The sequence below is a fragment of the Rhinopithecus roxellana genome, chromosome 11, assembly GCF_007565055.1.
Source record: "Rhinopithecus roxellana isolate Shanxi Qingling chromosome 11, ASM756505v1, whole genome shotgun sequence".
NCBI classification, from domain to species: domain Eukaryota; kingdom Metazoa; phylum Chordata; class Mammalia; order Primates; family Cercopithecidae; genus Rhinopithecus; species Rhinopithecus roxellana.
Genome location: NC_044559.1, coordinates 99476966 through 99494130, shown reverse-complemented (window position 1 = coordinate 99494130; position 17165 = coordinate 99476966). Strand labels below are relative to the sequence as shown.

The 17165-nt window shown below is 38.6% G+C and overlaps 1 protein-coding gene across 12 annotated transcripts in view; it reads left to right on the top strand.

The window, feature by feature from the left end:
* RHOBTB1 (Rho related BTB domain containing 1) overlaps positions 1 to 17165 on the top strand; it is a 131528-nt gene that overhangs the window by 56166 nt on the left and 58197 nt on the right. For 4 of the 12 annotated variants that reach the window (XR_004060080.1, XR_004060079.1, XR_004060081.1 and 1 more), the window contains exons 1-2: positions 369 to 673; positions 2786 to 2836. The gene's annotated coding sequence lies outside the window, so the exon portion shown is untranslated. Of the gene's footprint in view, positions 1 to 368; positions 674 to 2785; positions 2837 to 5508; positions 6164 to 17165 lie in introns of those variants that run through there. The other 8 variants (XM_030941056.1, XM_030941063.1, XM_030941057.1 and 5 more) reach the window with 3 other exon arrangements.

Here is a 17165-nt window from a genome sequence, read left to right as displayed (position 1 = left end):
GGCCCAACTTACTTTTCCAAAGCCTGGGACAAAGGGCCAGCAAAGGCACGGGAGTGGATGGGATGTTGGGGATGGGGTGCGGGGACACAGACGGCCCAGAATCTCCCCTCCTGGCAGCGCGGGGAAAGGGCGGGGGTCTCCCATGCTCTGTGTCGGTTTGTCCCGGGCGATCCGCCTCCGTGCCCGGGCCCGTCGGGTCTGCGTAGAGCCGAGGCACCTTTGCCACCCGTGTCCCAGAGCACAGACACACCAGGCCCCGGTTTCATGAATGAAATCCAGTCGTGTGGATATAAATAGCCGCGAAGGCTGCTAACGTCACAGTGCGAGCGGCGGCCGCCACGGCGGCGGAGCGAAGTGCCGGGTGCTCCGTTCCGCTCGGCTGCCCCGCCTGGGAGCGGGGTGGGGGCAGGCGAAGGGGAGGGCTGCGGGTGGAAAGGGGCGAGCCCCTCTCGCCCGGGACTGGGAAGAGCGGCCGCGGCGCCGGGCGAGGCGGCAGGGCGAGGCAGTGCCATGCTGCCTTTGTGCAAAGTTGGGCGGCGGGCGGCGCGCCGCGCGCAGGGGCCCCGCACACCCGCAACCGCGCGCAGCCGTGGCTGCTGCTGAGTGGCGGGGGCCCCCCCGCTCCCCCCGGCCCTTGAAGGCGGAGAGAGCTCGCGTCTCGCTCGGCTTCAGGGTAGGTTCTGTGTCGTGAGTGCTCTATGCTATGAAACTTCTCCGAGCAGCCGCTGCGGAGCCCCCACCGCCCCGGCCCCAGCGGGTGGCAAGTGCGGGCCCCGGGCCGTGCCACGCGGCCAGCAGCGCCCCGAGAGAGAGTTGTGGGACCGAGCCGCTAGGGGGGCCGCCCTCGCCTCTCCGAGAGGCCAGGAACCCTCCCATCAGAGGCGAGCACAAGAGATTTCTAGGAGCGCCCGCACAGCCGCACCCCTAACTTGGAGCTGAGAAAATGTACAACAGGCATCTTTATCAGGCTGGCTGCGCCAGGGAGGGGGTGGTGCCGCGCCGACGAGAAGGCGCTTCCCCTTCGAAGGCCAGTGTGGGGAGGCAGGGCGGGGACAGGAGGACCCGAACAGGGGCATAAGCTAGCCCCTTTGGCGCTTGCACCCTCTTGAGAGTTGACTGGCCAGCCCACAGTTTGGCGTTCCCCTCCCCTCCCCCGCAACCCCGTGTCTCTGGAGTCTGTTGTGAGTTGCTGTGACAACAGGAGAAGCTGCCATGAGGGGCTTGCAGAACACCTTACCTTGTCTGTGTGTGCTCAGCTTTGGGGAAAACAACCAAGGGGAGATGTGCAGGCAAGAGAATCCAGCCCTCTGCCCCCCGAAAGGAAGTGGAAGGCAGGCACAACTATGTAAAAATATATCATTAGATCCTACTGTTAGCTGCACCGTTTCCATCCCCAGCAGTATCAAACATCTCAACTGAGGAGCAATGTCAATATTTAGACTTGGACAAGCCAAAAAGTTAGAAGGGAGCGCCAAGCACAGGGTTTTGACTTGGCTTTGCACGTTAGCACACAAGCTGTGCCTTTGGAGCTGACTGTACACATTTGCTGGGGGCAAAAATGCATGAAGGTTAACATATACACAGAGGCACCCAGATCTAGGAAAATCTAGGAAGTTAAGACCAAAAGAGTCGCCCTGACTTTGAACTTCCCCATCCTGTGCTGTTCACTGAGCCTTGTTGAACTCCAGCCAAACGCTCAGCTTGAGATTTCACTGGTTTGGGGCTCCCCCACCCCCAACCGAGGCTGTGGTGTACGTTCTACACTAACATACGCTAAACCGAAAAAAAAATACCGTTATCGGTGGTTGCATCTTTGTATAAGTCCTCTGACGAGCAGCAGATAGTGAATAGTCAATAGGCTGTGTTTGTTTGGTCTTAGCAAGCCTTAGACCTTTTTAAACATACTCTGGTAAGTTTGTTTACAAACGCTATTTAGAAATTTGGAACTACGTTTCATTTCCAGTAACCTTGTAGATGCCTAAGAGAGTCACTGGTTGCTAGAAAATAAACACAAGCTCTTTTCAGTATAGTGTCTGCATTCTGCTCCACAGGTGGAGTGGACAGTAAATTATTATATTAAACATGGTTTCCTCTGAGATTCCTGGATCATATTTGGACATACTAATGGGAAAAAGCTTTAACCAGTTGATCCTAGTACAGAAGGCTTTGGAAAATCATTAGGAAGCAAGAATATCATAGTCAATATACTAATTTTGCCCATTATTGCTTTCCCAGAGTTTGAAGATAGTGTAAAAATTTTTAAGTGCATAACGCAAGCTGTGTGATCACACAGGTAGAAATAGAAACACATGTAACAGTTTGATGTTATTGGCTCAATAATACAAATGATAAGTTATACAAATACAACAGGAAAAAACAAAATTGTTTGGTCTTTTAATTATGATTATATTGTCTAAAAATGCTATTTTGGATAGGACGACCACATCTATGACTTCTGTATTGTAAAATGCCTGTAAGATTTTCATTGTTATCTATCGGTTTGCGGCCAAATGTTTTTTGGGGTTTTTTTTTTTTTTTTTTGGTATCGTCCCAAGTGCTCAAAAATATATTTTCACAAATCCTGCAAAATGTTAACCTAGCTATTTCAGGATGTATTTGACCCTAAGAAATGCCACATTAACACTGGCACTTAGCAAAAGTAAAGCAGATTCTTCCCTTTCTCGGGGGAAAAAAGAGAAAACAACGTATGTTGAAAATTTTAGTGGCTCCCCATGTACTCCTGGCAGGCAGTAGAATTTATAAAGTATTTCTCTCTTTTATGTAGGTAAGTCCAGCTGTGAGCCGAGTGTTCTGTTCTTCACTTCCAGCAAGCCAGGTCAGTGTCTTCGTGCAAACCCATGACTATAGATTGGTAACATTCTGTATCTAATTTTGAGCATGCATTTCAGAACAGGTTTCTTAATCATTTGTCTTTTAAAAATTTTGTCTTTGACTTTTTTATGGACTCAGTTTTGAATGTCATGAGTTCAATGATTATTAAAATTATTGCTTACTCTGTGAGTGCCATGGTACAAATATGGGCCTCAAATCAGTTTATCCTTCATATGACGTTTTATTTTTCGCTTTAGGCATCAGAATGGTGCCCACGCTTGAGAATACTGGGGATCTGGGTGCTTGATAATTGAGGGTTTACTTCTATGCTAATCTTAGCACTCTGGGGTGGAAGAAACTTGATATAATAATAATTGACTTATTGAGCATGAATCATGGTTCAGGTAATGTGCTGCATTCTTTATATTAATAGTCTTATTCTGCTACAAAAAGAAAAAAAAATCTCTGGGAGGTGAAACCACTATCTTGAGTTCCAGGCTACAGGTGAGGAGTTGGAAGTTTAGAGACATTAAATAATATGTTCAATTCTTCTATTAAATGGCACAAATAGGATTTTTTTTAAATTTTTGTCTTACCCTAAGACCTAAACTCTCTAGTTGAAAAATTGTTTTCCACTAGGGAAACTGAAGACAAAGAAGGTTAAGTGACTTGTCTAAGATAACTTGGTAATTACTATAATAACATATAATAACAATGGCCCAGCTGTTGCAAAATAATAAATTCTATTCTCTTAAGTAAATTAGTGAAATTGTAAGTATTCATGTGTACTTCCTGGCATGACACTTTCAAAGATATAAGAAAGTTTTTATTGTGGGGTCTCTGGCCTTGAAGATTTTATGGAAGATTTAAAAGGCAAGATGTTAAACATTTAGGTATGAAACAATAGAGAATTAATCAAGATTATACTTGCCAGAAGGCTGAATTGGGGATCAGTAGTACATTTATGAGAAGTTCAGCATTTTCCACTCTGTGGAATTACTTTGCAATTCCATATATGCATGAAAAAAATATTTCCAAGCACATTTTTTTGTCTGGGTAGATGATTAATCGGTGAGAGTTTGGGAAAGGGTAGAATGTAGAATTTCAACCCAACAGGGAGAGATTATGTAGTCATCCAGAACCGCTAAATTGCAGTATCTCAAACTCAAAGATGTTGTTGCTTCACAAGCATAGTAACCTAAAATTGTGAGCTGTTTGAATCTGCACAGCGTCTTTGAGAAAGCATAATAATTTGGCATAATGTTTAAAAGTACTGGATTTTTCCTGGAACCTCAGTTTGTCTGAAAGACACCACATAGATGGATTGGGATACACAATAGATAAATCCTAACCAAAGTCCTGATAACAACCAAATATTAAGCAAGCCTTTTTCAAGTTTTGCCTGAATTGACAGGCTTCTCTCTCTTCTGTTCCCCTACTTCCTTTTTTCCCTCTTTCTTTTCATAATTTGTAACAGTTGTTAATCCTTCTTAGCTAGTTTTATATAAAATATCAATATTTTGTATAAAAATATCAATATAAATATAGCAGCCATAAACCTATAATTTTAAGCACTAAAATTATACTTTGAATCATATAACATTATGAACAAAAGAGATCTAGGAATTAGCATGGTATCTCTAATAATAATCATTTAGCAATCATTTGTTTTCTCTTTTGAATTTCATAAGGTTTTGGTTAGTATGCATGACTTACCTCTTTTAAAATGGCTGGAAACATTTGAAATTCTGCCATTTTTTGCTGAAGAAATATACCTGTAGAAAACAGAGAAATGTTTAAAACTTTCTCTTGGTCTTCCTTTTAGAAAATAGGCCATTCAAGTTTCCCTCTGGCTTCATGTTTTAGGGTTTAAAGAGCATAGGTGATTTGAATGCTTCCCTTCTCCGCCAGGCTTCCCACCAACATCACAAGACCAAAACAAAACTTGGAGAGGGAGGGAAAAATGAGTTCCAAAAAGTGTGTGTAGATGAGGGCAGGAGATGGGTGAGTGTGTGGGCAGCAGGGAAGAGGGAAAGGAAAGGGAAAGCTTTTGGGGGAAGGGTCAAGAAGCAATAACTCCAATGGATGGGATATTTACAGATTAGTTATTTGTTAGCATCAGAATTTTTTTATTTTTAGTTTGTAAATAAATAGAACCCACTTCCTCCTTTTCCTGGCACCTTTTGTTCCTTGTGCCTATAGGACTGATACTGGAAAACTGGCAAAAGACGCCAAAAAAGATGGACATGTGATTATGACTGTCACTTTTTCCAGATGTCCCAGGACACTCCTGTCTTCAGAAACTTCCTTGAGCTCTGTCATCACATACATCAGCATGCCTCTGATCGGGCTTTATCCACTAGAGAACGAATTAGCAAGTTTTACAAAGAAAGCGATGCCAATAGGTCTAGAAGAAAGCAATTACATGTCTCCACTGTGCACCTGAGTTTATTTATTGCATAGACACAGGTTAATGGCAAGTTCCCAGTGTTAATAAGGTTATGATCTTAGGTTCCATCTCTCTGTGGAGAAATTTCCTTTGAATTGTTATCCAACCATAGACCAAACCCCTAATGACTGCTGTGATAACAATAAACTAGCATTTATGCCCCTACTAGATGCCAGACACGTTAACTAAATTGCAGCTAATATTCATTATCAATTCCAACTTTACAGAGCCAAGAAATGGAACTCAGAGATGTTGAAGAACTACTAGGAAACAGAGTTTGGATTTGTACCCAATGCTGTCTAAGAACTTGAACATATATTTGCTCTAAATAACACCTCCCCCAACCCACCACCAAAAGCAACACTTTAAACCATTTCATTCCAGGTTACTCTTGCAGATGTTGGAGTATAGAAGTTATTCTTCTGGGTTTGTTTCTACTTTCTAAATTTTGTATTTAAATTTCAACTACATAACATTTTTGCCTAGATAAATTGGCTAACTGTTTAGGTCATTTTAAATGTATTTTGATGGAAGTTGTCACAATCTTAAACAGTTGGGTCATAGAGAGTTGAATCATGGATCCAGGAATGTCCTTATTAAGGATACCTAGCCCAACCTCATGTGGATGGAAAACACTGGCACCCAGAGAAGCAACGTAACTTGACTACTCTCATAGTTAATAAGTGACACAGTCTGAACTGAACCCAGGCTTCCAAGTCCCAGCCAAAGCCCAGTTCCGTTACATAACATTGCCTGAAAAGTGCCAAGTCTTCTAAATCTTCCAACGTAGCCTGAAATACAACTAGCAAGTATGATATACATCTGAAACCCAAGGTACATCCAGAAATGCTGATAAGAGAATTCTAGTCGTGTAAAGATATGGTGAGTACTAGGAGAAACCTCACTTGTCTTCGGTGGTGCTGAGATAAAATAGTCTTTTTCTCTTATTCAAAACATAACACCCTTCTAAGCTGTCTTTGTTACAAGAACCCTTCCAAGCTGTCTTTGTTATGTGATCTGTTTGGTGCTTTTTCATTTTGACCAAACTCTGGCTTTTCATTAACTATGCAACTTAGGTGAAATATGACCTTACTTTCCTCAACTGTAAAATGGGAACAGTATCCCCTCCCCCGTCAGAGGGTTATGAGGATGTTATAAAAGCCTCATGCATGTAAAGCACATAGTAGGTGCTCAATAAGAGTTAGCTCTCTTCTTAGCCTTCCTAGAGTATGTCAAAAGAAAGTGTTTTAACATATTAGGGCAGTTGTATCATTTTGTCTCTAAATTTACTAGAGTCATTTGAATTCTGATTTGCAAGGAATGGTTATAGGAACCTTTTTTTTCTTGAACACAACAGGCCCAGTGGTCTCTCTCGGTTCCAGTGGCCCAGTCTCCATTACATTTGTTTTCTTCACACTCTAAGGTTGCCAAAATTTACTTGCATTGAATTATTTTATTGCCTTAGTTTCTGCTGCAAACTAATACCAAGTTTCTTTTGCAGATTTGTGGCTCTCATTTTCTTCCAGATACTGTTCCTAAGTAGCTAACGTGTGTTCTACATGGAACTTTGTATCTCAAAGCCACTATTTCCAGCCAGATAACTAAGAAATATTTCCAGAGAATATTATTGCCAGTAGAAAATTTTTGCTTTCAATTTTGAAATGTGAGACTTTCCTACCTTCATTTCAATTCACTGTAGTATTGAGTATTTGAGGTATGCTGCTCCTGCCTTTTCTTTTTGTCACGTGTTGCTGACTGATACGTTGATAGGAAAAGCATAAACACCACAATTTCCCCATTTCACTGGCAGCACTTGATAAGTACCCTGGCCTGAATTACATCGCTGGGAAGTGTTGTCTGCACTCCTCTCCCCAGCTGCCACATTTTGTCATGTGGCACTTGCTGCCCTGCTTTGGACTTTTGGAACCGAGTCCTTGCCAACACCTCCAATTCATCACATATGTGGAGGAAAGCTACTGCTTTGATATATTTTTTTAAATACTTGTACCTGTTTTTCCTTTTTTGGTAATAATCCAAGTGGCCTAGAATAGACTTTATTATCCTGATGGTGCAATTTCACTTTTAATATTTGGTAAATGCATATTGCAAGATGGATGTCCTTTTCTTCAAATTTAAAAGTAGCAAGTATATGTCTTTCCCAGTGCTATGAAGTGGCTGAACTGGGGCTAGGTGCTGAGAACTCACCAGTTGCTATATTGTCCTTAACCTTCTACTAATCTCAAACTGATTATATGTAAGTTTTTATTTTTACCAAGGAATTAATTGCTTTTAAAGCTGTGCTCAAGCTTTCATGTGTGTACAACAAGAATGGGCATCTTGTTAAAGTGCAGATTCTGATTCAGTAATTCTGGGATGGGGCCTGAGATCATGCATTTCTAACAAGCTCCGCATTGATGCCAGTGCTGCTGGTCTGTGGACCACACTTTGAGTCATGAGGTCCTAAAGAATAGTGGTTACTATATCTTATGCTGAAATTCATGCTTAATAGGCCATAACCAGACCTTATTTTGTTTGCTTATTTCTTAAACCATAATAGAGAGTCATGGAATCTTAAACATAGGAGGGGTGTAGGTGGTGATGACCTGGTAAATCAACCAGCTCTCCTGGAAAAAAGTAAAATGCATGTATATGCATACACAAATTGACATAAATTTTAGTGACATAAAGAATGTATAGTACACTGTTTACAAATAATAATAAACTCTGTAATACTTGTTATTGTAAATTCAGTATAGCCAGTTAGGTCTCACAGTATGCTTTTGTTGTTTTTTGCAGAACTCTTCTATTCATAGGCCAACCTATGTTGCAGTTGATTAAGGGGTGCAGCTCCCATATAAATGCTGGCAGGTATTTTTTTTTATGTTAATCAGTAAGACAAAAGTGAAACATCAAAGACATATGTCAGAAGTCTACTCATTCATCCATGATGTGAATCACTTCCTTGCTGAACCGGATGATAATTTTTAATACTGAAAGAATATTTTTCAAACGTACTATTCATAGGGCAACACCTACACATATAGCACACTTTTAAGTTTAATCTCCATTATTAACAGTTTTAAATTATTTTCTTAGATCTAGAACAATAAAGCAAGCACTGATTGGTAGTGGCTGCTGATTTCTATGGTGTAAATATTCCCACCACATCCAGTTTCAAGCTGCTGATGTGGCTGAGCACAGAGTTGGAAAGAGATGACGCGGTGTCACACCACTGTATTGTACTTTCACCATGTAGATAAAATTGGCATGAATAGCCTCAAAATATAGATAATAGTAAACAGAAATAACTAGAAAGTGATGCGTTTTGAGTACTTATTATCTTTGTTTTTAGTATAATTTATGTAATTGTAAATTGATGTAATTTAATTTTTAATACTGGCACTAATGGGCCTGCAAAATTCCTAAAAATTTAACAGCTAGTTCTTGTGGGCTAGTAGGGGCTGGCTTCTGCACACCAGTGGATATAGATCATCTGGTGTAGTGATTCCCAACCTTGCTTTACACTGAATACCTCAAAGAACTTAGAGCCTACAGTTTTAGTAGATCCATGTTAGGGCCCAGGAATCTGAACTAAAACCATTTTATCGAAGTATATGTTATATTTGAAAAACAAATTATAAGTATATAAAAAATTTTCCTAAATTGAATACACTCACATAACCAGCACCTAAATATAGAAACAGAACATTACCAGCACCCAGAAGCCCTTCTCATGCCCCTATCCAGCCACTACCCAGTCAATGTAACCCTTATCTTGACTTCTAATACCATAAATTCGTTTTGCCTGCTTTTGGACTTTATATAAATGAAATCATATCCTATGTATTCTTTTGTGCCTGACTTCAATATTATGTTTCTGAGATTCGTCCATAATGTATGTAGCAGTAGTTCATTCATTTTTAGTGGTGTATAATATTCCATTGTATAAATAGGCCTCACTTTATTATTTTTTATCCATTCTACTGTTGATGGGTTGTTTCCAGTTGTTGGCTATTTTGGATAGTGCTGCCAAGAACATTCTTGTACAGATAGCAGTATGCAAAACAAAACAAATCCCCCAGTGAGTCCAATGAGCAGCCAATCTTGACTGCCTTCTCTGTATCTTCCCCTCCTCTCTATGTCTCATATAACACGCCCACGGCAATTGATCCTTTCATGTGAACGTACTTTTAAAACATAAGCCATGAGGCCCATGTGCTTCCATTCATTAGAGTATGTTCTCCTGGCTCTTTACAATACAGGTTCACCAGCTCTCCATTTCATCAAGATATCTGCATTTGTTCTCTCTAAATAGGGATGAGATTTGGCCTCACTTCAGTAAGCATGGGAGAATAATCGACACAGTGGACATGGAGCCAAAGGCTAAATTTGGCAGCTGATCATTAAAGCTCCTGGAAAGAGGCTTCAAGTAAAGGAACTTGTTTCCCTTTGTGTGTATCAAACAAAAGTCAACAATGAACCCTTAGATCAGATTCTAATATTCTTTAAACTCTATTTATTTGAAGTAGACCAGGGACTATTTTCTGACATGACTACTGAAATCTCTCAAAGTCTCATGACTTGATCTGGAAGGATTAGAGAATGTTTTCCCATGGCCTTGTTCCTACACCTAGCATGCAACAGGTATATCCTTGTTGCATTGCTCTAGGCTGAGGGGCTATGTAGTTTTTGTGGTTGGGCCTATTGAGGTATTAGTTCCTTTGATAGAAGTAAAGGGAACTGAATAACCAGGAACTCCAAGATGATATATTGATGAGTGGGACATCTGCTCAGGATTGAAAAGAAGGGTCCAGGAGCAGCAAGGCTGTTCCCTACCATATAAAAGACATTTCACACAAAGTTCTTAAGGTACACAGAGGTCAAGAGTAGATGTTAATTTCACATAATGAAGGAAGAATGTTTTCTCACACACAAAGGTATTTTATTTCCTTGTTTTCCTACCTCCATGCCCTCTTTTTTGTAAAATTTCTTTGTTTCACAAAGAACATATGTTCACTATAGAAGAGATGGAATATATAGATGAGAAAAATAAAAAAATTAAAATGAATTATAATCCTATCCTATAAAAGATGTTGGCATTAGTATTTTAGTATATCTCTATCTCAATCTTTTTGTGTGTATTTAGGCACATAATTTTTAAGGAGTGCTGTTATTCTGTAAATTTTTAAATCTTTTTTAATTTAAAGATTTATCATGACCATCTTAATATAATAATAAGTGTACTCCTATAACACATTTTTGGTGGACATATATTCATTTTTCTTTAACCCATCTCCTGTGTTTGGACTTCTAAAGTTATTTTTGTTTCCACAAATAGTGATATGATGATGAACATTCTTTTTTTTTTTTTTTTTTTTTTTTTTTTTTTTGACAGAGTCTCACTCTGTCACCCAGCCTGGAGTGCAATGGCGTGGTCTCGGCTTACTGCAACCTCGCCTCCTGCCTCAACCTCCCAAGTAACTTGGACTACAGGCATGTGCCACCACACCCAACTAATTTTTGTATTTTTAGTAGAGACGAGGTTTCACTATGTTGGCCAGGCTGGTCTCGAACTCCTGACCTCGTGATCTGCCTGCCTCGGCCTCCCAAAGTGCTGGGATTACAGATTTGAGCCACCATACCCAGCTGATGAACATTCTTTAAATGCAATCTTTTTCTATATATTTATTGTTTTTCCAGGAATAAAACCTTAAAATTGGATGAAAGTTATGACATTTTAAAGTCTTTTGACTTAAAATTTCTAGTCGCACTCCAGACTGGTATCATTTTCCACTTCCACAAACAGTGCTTCATCCTGCTTTTTAAAATTGTACAATCTTTCATGTAATAATTTCTACCTAAAGTTGGAAGGTATAGGAACATGCCCTGAAAAATACTAGCTGGAAAGTAAGAGATCTTAAGAAGTCTGGTTAATTTTCCACCAGCACTTTTGCATTTATGGTCTAACTTTGCTGTGAAAACCTGAAAAAACGTTTCTTCCTTTGCCTGAATCAAAGCACAGCCTAGTCCTAACGAGCACATGATAGTCTCATAAATGTTTACATACAATTGCTTGATTGTCATTGTATCAGAAGACCACAGCAGGTGGTCACCCTGCTGCTCCAGAAGCTAACCTGGTAACATCTTTAGAGAATGCTTTCAATGTGTAACTTACTACAGAAGGCTGTGGAGACTTTTCTTCATGAGTATGGGTTTTTAAACACCCACAGTCTACAGCCTTGGTATTAGCTTTCTCAAATGAGCGCTTACAACTTTGCCATCTCTAAAGACTTGACCAATATTTTGATTATTAATTCTTGACAAAGCTTCCCCATCCAGCTCTTAGCTAAACCCCACCCCCATGAGGATGATAGGGCCTCCAAAATCAATGTGTAGAGTTTCTTGTTTCTTTCTTTCTTTCTTTTTTTTTACTTTAAGAAAGTATTGAAGTATAACACATAGAGAAATGTATGCAGATTGCAAATGTACATCTTGATGACTTTTTGCAAACTGAACATACCTATGTAACTGGCACCTAGATCAAGAACCAGTACACCACCAGTGCCCTACTACTGGTCACCACCCGACTCCACCCTCAGTGTGTTTGAAACACCTCACATTTTATGTCCAGGGTAAGTCCTTCCTTTACAGAATTCTATGTTTGCGTGAACCATTACTTTATATGAGCTAGCTACTGTTAGCTTCCATCAGGATGTCTCCCTTGTCACTGAAAATGTGTAGAAGTCTGCCTTTCCAAGTAAAGATTGCAACGTTAAATTTGGGCACTGAGTGTGCATCAATATTTATGTGTTTGTGATTTCCAGGTACACAAATACATACATGGCATGCATACGAACAAATTTGGAACTACTTTCTTCTTAATGAATGTAAAGCTGAATTATGCTATATTGATCTGAGCTTAGATTATCTTTAACTACAATTGATTGCCACAGAATATTTCATGTACGGTGTTTCCAGTTTTTTAAAATTGCTCATTTCAGTTACCGTAAGTATTCCCTTTGAATGCTCAAGATTTAAAAGCCAAGAATTTTTCATCTTCTGTTTGAGATAGAATTGTATGTGTTTGTCCTGAATATCCACAGCTGTCTTTTTATATGGTTCAATTTCTGTGTTTGATATTCAGAAAAACATCATTTTGATTCCTGTGGGGTTTTTTTTTATGTGAGAGCTTGAGTCAGAGAAAGAAACAGGTTTAGCAGACTCTCTATGCTTTTTATATACATATGATTTTGAAAAACAATTTATGTGTTATCAAAAATCATATATTATGATTGGGTTGTACTCTTAGTAGAAGTGACAATCAAGGGTTATACTTAATCTATCCATTAGTTTTTAAAAAGCTAAAACGTCTTTCTCATTATAGAAATAATATGTCTAAGAATATTGTTCAGCCATAAAAAGTAATGGAGTACTGAAAGGTGCTACAATATGGATGAAACTGCAAATACTACACTAAGTGAAAGAAGACAGACACAATAGGCCACATATTGCATGATTCCGTTCACATGAAGTATCCAGAATAGGAAAATCTGTAGAGACAGAAAGTAGATTTGTGGTTGCCAGAGCTGGGGCGAATGAGAATAGAGAATGACTGCTAGTGGATACAAGGTTTCTTTGGGGGATAATGGAAATATTCTGGAATTAAATAGCAGGAATGGTTGCACCACCCTGTGAATATCATAAACACCACTGAATTGTATACTTTAAAAGAATAAGTTGTGTAGCATGTGAATTTTATCTCACATTTTTTTAAAAAGTAAGACGTGCATTGTAGAAAATTTGAAATCAAAAGTAAAGTAGAAAATGGCAGGAACAAGTTGTAGCCTCATTGTCCAGAAACAATTAGTGTTGCTTTCTAGTGTATTTCCTTCCAGTTTGTTTTGTTTTTCATGTATTGTTGTTGCAGAGGGAAAACGTCAATGTTGCTTCCTGTTACATGACAGAGATACAGTTATTGAATTTTAAATAGTCACATAGTAAAACCAAACCAACCCCCTTAAAAAAGGGTAAGTCCCAAGAAATATTTGTTTATTTGTCAGAGGGAAGTAATGGATGGGAATGCAAGTAAGACAAGCAGAGAATGATGGCTAGCCCTGTAAGAAGGGATGAAGAAGGACCTGAAGGGAAGAGATCCCAGGTCCTGAGAGGCAGAAAGACAGATTTGAGTTGTCATGAAAAGTGAGACTCCAGAGGGCAACATTTCAAAGAGACTTTTTTAGGAAGTTCACTGTTAGATGTGTAACAGGTGAGGTAAGCCACACCTCTCTATTCATAAGCAGCTACATGGTTCACAGCTTTCTAAGAATCAGTTTGTGTTTCTTTTGCTTTGTCACTGTGCTAAGTCAGTGCTTCAGGTGAGTGACTGAGGCACAATTTTATTTGGGTTACACATACTTATTTACTGTTGTTTCAGTTGAATGTATTTCACATTACTATTCCACACTTTCCCCTCAACAATATCAGCATTTCTCTGGATTATTGCAGACTCATCATAAGCATAACTTCAATGACAATCTTAATAGATAAGACCTACTGATGTTCTCTTGATACTAAGCACAGAGGTTGAAATATTTCACAAGCATTATCTAATATAATCTTCACAGCAACCCATGGAAGGAGATAATTATCCCCAGTTTACAGATAAGAAAATACAGGCTCCGACAGATTAATTTGCCTAATATCACTTAGCAAGTATCTTAATCATTCCCTCACTTGTCATAGGTAGTTTTCATTTTTTTTTAAAGACGTGGTAAATATATTTGCTTTTAAAACATTTCCCATTTATAAAATTATTACCTTAGATGGATATATTAGAAAGTATTTTTTAAATTTACAAGGGTTGAGATTTTTTGTTCATGTTATAGAGCTTTTCCTTTCAATTGTTTCATTTACTTCTTTGTGGGCAGAGAATTTGGTTGACAACAATTTACACTTTGGGGGATTTGAGGCCTTATGGCCCAGTATGTGGTCAGCTTTTTAAATGTGCCAAGAACACTTGAAAGAAAGCGATCTTTTTATAGGTTTAAAAAGTGGGATATTTATTAATTTAGCCTTAGTATTTGTTATTCAGATCCCCCATGTGTTGTTTATTTTCACTTTCTTAATCTGACATTGCTTTATTCTGATTTTTTGTCCCATATATTTGTTATTGTTGTGAGTTTCTCCTTATACTTAAAAAGTTTTCTTCATTTTATTCTATGTCTTTTGGTCTGTGAAGGTTCATGTGACTTCTATTACGAATTGGCCTTTTGTAACCTTCTAGATTATCTCTGGCAGATACTTTTTCTATACCATTTTGTAACCAAATTCAAAATAACTACGTAGGATGATCTTAACGTTTTTATTGGCTTTGGTTTCCATAGTTCTTTAAAGCCTTGATGCCTTTGTTTTTAGTATTTAATTTTCAATTATCTCTAGGTGTTTTGGCTAGTATCTTTGAGCAGTTTCCTTAAGGGAACTTGGGTTTTTTTACCTGAGTCTTTGATATCTAAGAACAGCTTTAGGTTGCTTTCATATAAATATCAATTTGACCCAAGTCAGAAATTTATTATTATGTCCTTTTTCTTTCAAGAATCTGTTTTTTAAATTTTTCATTTTCAAGTATTATGGATGCATGTTAGTTGTACGTATTTATGGGGTACATGTGATATTTTGCTACAAACATAAAATGTATAATAATCAAATCATGGTAACTGGGTGATATGGTTTAGTTCTGTGTCCCCGCCCAAATCTCATATCCAATTGTAATCCCCACATGTTGAAGGAGGGGCCTGGTTGGAGGTGATTGAATCATGGGGGCAAACTTCCCCCTTGCTGTTCTCATATTGGAGTTCTCAGGAGATCTGGTTGTTTAAAAGTGTGTAGCACTTACCCCTTTGCTCTCTCTCTCCTGCTGCCATGTGAAGACACGCTTGCTTCCCCTTCACCCTCCACCATGATTGTAAGTTTCCTGAGGCCTCCCAAGCCATGCTTGCTATACTGCCTGCAGAACTGTGAGTCAGCTACACCTCTTTTCTTTATAAATTACCCATTCTCAATTCTTTATAGCAATGTGCGAACAGACTAATACATTGGGGTATCCATAACTTCAAGCGTTTATCATTTTTTTGTGTTAGAAACATTCCAATTCCACTCTTAGTTATTTTAAAATATGCAATAAATTATTGTTAATTTATTATAGTTGCCCCATTATGCTGCCAAACTCTAGATCTTACTCCTTCTGTGTAACTGTATTTTTTACCCTTTCTGTCCCCCTTTCCACTACCCTTCCCAGCCTCTGCTAACCACCATTCTATTCTATTCTCTACCTCCATGAGCTCGAATTTTTTTTTTAGCTCCCATATATGAATGAGAACATGAAATATTTGTCTTTTTGTGCCTAGTTTATTTTATTTAACATAATATCCTTCAGTTCCATCCATGTTGTTTCAAACAACAGGATTTCTTATCCGTTCATCTGCTGATGGACACAGGTTTTATTCTATATCTTAGTATTATAAGTAGTGCTGCAATAAACATGGGAATGCAGATATCGCTTTGATATACTAATTTTCCTTTTTTTGTTGTTTTGGATATATACCCAGCAGTGGGATTGCTGGATCATAAGAGAGTTTGATTTTTAGTTTTTTGAGGAACATCCATATTGTTTTCCAAAATGGCTGTGCTAATTTGCATTCTCACCAGCAGCTTGCAAGGGTTCCCCTTTCTCTACATCCTCACCAGCAATCATTATTGCCTGTCTTTTTCATAAAAACCATTTTAACTGGGGTGAGATTATATCTTATTGTAGTTTTCACTTGTGTTTCTCTGATGACTAATGATGTTGAGCATTTTTTCATATATGTGTTAGCTATTTGTACATCCTTTTCTAAGAAATATCTATGCAGTTCTTTTACCATTTTTAAATTGGATTTTTTTTCTGTTGAGTTATTTGAGCTCCTTATATGTTCTGGTTTACCCTTGTCAGATGGGTAATTTGCAAATATTTTCTCCCATTCTGTGGATTGTCTCTTTACTTTATTGTTTCCTTTGCTATGCTTGATGTAATCCCATTTGTCCGTTTTTGCTGTGTGATCTCAGGAAATCTTTGCCCAGCCCAATGTCCTGGAGTGTTTCCTCAATGTTTTCTTGTAATAGTTTCATAGTTTGAGGTCTTAGATATAAGTATTTAATCTATTTTGATTTAATTTTTGTATGTGGCATGAGACAGGGGTCTAGTTTCATTCTTCTGCTTATGGATATCCCGTTTTCCCAACACCATTTATTGAAGAGACTGCCTTTTCCCCAGCGTATGTTCTCGGCACCTTTGTCAAAAATAAGTTGGCTGTAAATGTGGGAATTTATTTCTGGGTTCTCTGTTCTCTTCCATTAGTCAGTGTGTCTGTTTTTATGCCAGTCCCATGCTTTTTTGGTTACTATAGCTTTGTAGTATAATTTGAAGTCAGATAATGTGATGCCTCCAGCTCTATTCTTTTTGCTTAGGATAGCAGTGATGATTAATACTGAGTGTCAACTTGACTGGATTGAAGGATGCAAAGTACTGATCCTGGGTGTGTCTGTAAGGGTGTTGCCAAAGGAAACTAACACTTGACTCAACTGAATCTGTAGATTGCCTTGGGTAGTATAGGCATTGTAACAATATTGATTCTTCCTATCTATGAACATGGAGTAACTTTCCATTTTTTGTGTCCTCAATGTCTCATAGTTTTCATTTTAGATAACTTTCACTTCTTCTAGGCATTTTGTTTTATTTGTAGCTATGATAAATTGGATTACTTTCTTGATTTCTTTTTCAGATTGTTCATTGTTGGCATATAGAAATGCTACTTATTTTTGTATATTGATTTCATATCCTGAAACTTTA